We start from the raw sequence: 3,018 nt of genomic DNA on the forward strand, positions 1-3,018 counted from the left end.
CCCAGGTCTCACAAGGTGCGTGTGTGTTCGCGTGTACATGCGTGTGAGAGGATATTCATGGGGGCGAGAGGGAACCAGAACAGGGGTGTTTGGGGTCTTTACAAATGGCCACGGATGGCAGACATCGCCCTGACTGGCTGCTAGAATGGGGAGTGCTGTCCTCCCCTGCGACCAGATCGGCTGCCACCCGAGACCTGGCTGCTGCCCCTGCTGGACCAGGTGGGCATAGGCTGAAGGAAGACACCCTGTGGTCCTAGAGCCTTCGGACTGGGGGAAGGGCTGCTAGCTTGCTCCCGGCGCCCTGGCTGTAGAGTGCCCAGACCCCAAGGGGCGCAGGTTTGAGGTTTTGGCTTGCTCCTACGGAAATGGAAAGAAAGAGGATGAGGGACGAGGATACAGAGGAAGAAGAGGAGACACAGGTGGCATGAGAGGGGATCTGGAATGCTTTTGTGTTAGGAAGCCTCTGCCGCCACTGTCTGTGCCTGCAGGGCCTGGGACTCCTTAGGCTGTGGGTCCACTTTGGAGAAGTTCATCTCCAGGATGTGCAGCTGTAAGTGCCACACCTACTCTTCCTGGATAGAGAGGGGGCCCTGGAATTTCATTTCGCAGAACCTGCATTTGAGGACAAGTGTAGATGTTGCCCACGAACTTGACAAGTGATGTCAGGGTCACCAGGGAGGGGACCGGCCGGACTCGGGGTGGGGTTGCCTCACCTCCTCCAGCTTCTGCTGTCGGTCATCGGTCTCCTCACCTCCCCCGGCTGTGGAGGCATCTGGAGGACGAGCTTGTCGGCATTCGAATTTGTTGATGTTCTGCCGCTGGTGTGCTTCAGCCTTCACGGTGTCCAGCGGCCTGGCTGCCAGAGGCTACTCACCACTGTGGGCTGCCCAGCCAGCCTCAGGCTCTGGTTCCCAGGCCCCCAGCACTGCAGCCTACCACGGCCAGGCGCCTGGGTGCCAGCTCAGGGACGGCCGCTTGTCACTGTCATGGCCATGGCTGGAACTGCGGTACTTCTTGGTGAAGGTGCAGCTGCCCCGGATGTATAACTGCGGTAGGCGCCCACCTTCTGGGATTGGTGCTTGATCCACTCGCTCAGTGTCTCGATGGGCGAACCACTGATGCGCCACTCGGTCATGTTGAACTACCACAGGTGTTCCCGTGCGTGGCTGGCCAGAGCCTTGCGGTTTTCAAAGTAAAGTCCACACAGCTCGCAGCAGGCCTCGGTGGAGGAGTGGGAGGTCTTCTTGTGAATGGTCTTTGTCTTGAAGGGCGGTTCAGTCTGGATGTAGGTCTTGGCCTTGACCTCTGCTGGGGAGGAGGCGGTCCTCCTGCAGGGGCAGCTTGGCTGCCACTGAGCCCAGGTAGCCAGTGGTTCAGGGCTTGGCCCCAGAGATGGGAGTCAGGCTGAGCTCACAAGGAAACCTGGGCCGGCCCTGTGCCTGGTTTGCCTGACCGGCCAGACGACAGCGGCAGTGGGGACTGCACTGGCCCAGGGGCCACAGTGGGAGGCCCATCCTCAGCCAAGGCAGGGACCAGGTCTCCAGCCAGTGATTGATTCCTTCTTGATGAGGCACGGCTTGGACTTCTAGAGGATCTCTCGCAGTGTCAATGGACGAACCATGGACTGACCACTCGGTCACACCCATCTGCAGCAGGTGGGAGCACGCGTGACTAGATAGGCCCTTGCGCTTCTCAAAGAACCCGCCGCGAACTTATAGCGATGTCGCGCACCGGCTCTGCCCGGGAAGACAGGTTCAGAGGTATCATGTCTTCCCGTGGCGCCTCCCAGGGACCCTCAGACAGGTGTAGCTCCCCATGAACGGCCTCCGGCAGCATCTCCTGCTTGATCACCCGTATTTGTTCAGACTTCAGCTTCTTGGGCAGGGAGGGTGCAGTCAGACCTGGCAACATCTTGCGGGCCGTGGGAGGAGTAGAGGCAGTTGGTGAGTAGCCCAGGGAGCTGCCTGGTGGCGGTGGCAACTTCTTGGCCAAGGGTGAGATGTGAAGATCCGAGGGGCTGCGGGTTTCCGGTGAGCTGCCAGGACCTGTGCCGCCCATCATCTTGGCCAGAGCTTTTGGACTTGGCCCTGGCTGGTTGGGAGGTCTGCCAGGGCGAGACTGGGTCTGTCTCTTCAGGAGCTCCCGCAGCCTGTCGATGGGCGAGCCGTTGACGTACCCTTCAGTCACGCCCATTTGCCTCAGGTGGGAGCCCGTGTGGCTCCAGTAGCCCTTGCGGTTCTAGAAGAACTCACCACAGAACTCACAGCAGCGGACATCTGGTGCTGGCTCTGGGCCTGAGGTGAGGTTCAAGGGCCTCAGACTGAGGTCACTGTGCCTTTTGAGAGGCCGGCCGGGGGCTCAGATACAGCTCCGGGCTCTTGTCCTCAGGATTCTTAGGGGTAGAGGAGCCCGCCAGGGCCAGTGGTGTCTTTTTGAGGAGCGGAGAGCTGGGGAGGTGGGGGCGGCCCAGGCCCTTGGTCGAGAAGCCGAGATGCAACTTAATGCCTTTGTTGACAGCAGGGGCATCCAAGGAGTTGGCCAGGGTAAGTAAGCCGGGACGGGGTCCCCGGAGACCACTTCCTTCAGCCAGCTGGACTTCTTAGCCAGGCCCGGGGTCAGCCCAAGGTGGGCGTCCGGCAGGCCCTTCTGCTTCATAAGCTCCTAGAGGAGGTTGATGGGTGCAACGCGCCTCTCGGACTCTGCCACTACCAGCTACTGCAGGTGGGAGCGTGCGTGGCTGGACAGGCCCTTTCGGGTCTCAAAGCAGGCGCCGCAGACCTCGCCGGTAGTCAGGCTCTGGGATCTGAGGTCCTGCAGCTCCTGTTTGCTGCCATGAGGAACCTCCAGAGCCACTTTGCTGCTCAGCCAACTGGTCACCTGCTCCAGGGCCCCAGGGACAGGCAGGGTCTTCTTAGGGAGCGAGGGAGAACTCAGGTCCATGGCCACCACTGCGTTTTCCTCAGAACCCAGGCCCGGCGCGGACAAGGGCCCGGGCCCTGGCTCCCGCCCGGCCTTCGG

The 3,018-nt window shown here is 61.3% G+C and overlaps 1 pseudogene; it reads right to left on the reverse strand.

The window, feature by feature from the left end:
- Positions 1-452: 452 nt before the first annotated feature.
- Positions 453-2,943, reverse strand: LOC105534389 (annotated as a pseudogene).
- Between the last annotated feature and the right edge of the window lie 75 nt (positions 2,944-3,018).

The sequence above is a fragment of the Mandrillus leucophaeus genome, unplaced genomic scaffold (genome assembly GCF_000951045.1).
Source record: "Mandrillus leucophaeus isolate KB7577 unplaced genomic scaffold, Mleu.le_1.0 Scaffold1340, whole genome shotgun sequence".
Taxonomy (NCBI): Eukaryota; Metazoa; Chordata; class Mammalia; order Primates; family Cercopithecidae; genus Mandrillus; species Mandrillus leucophaeus.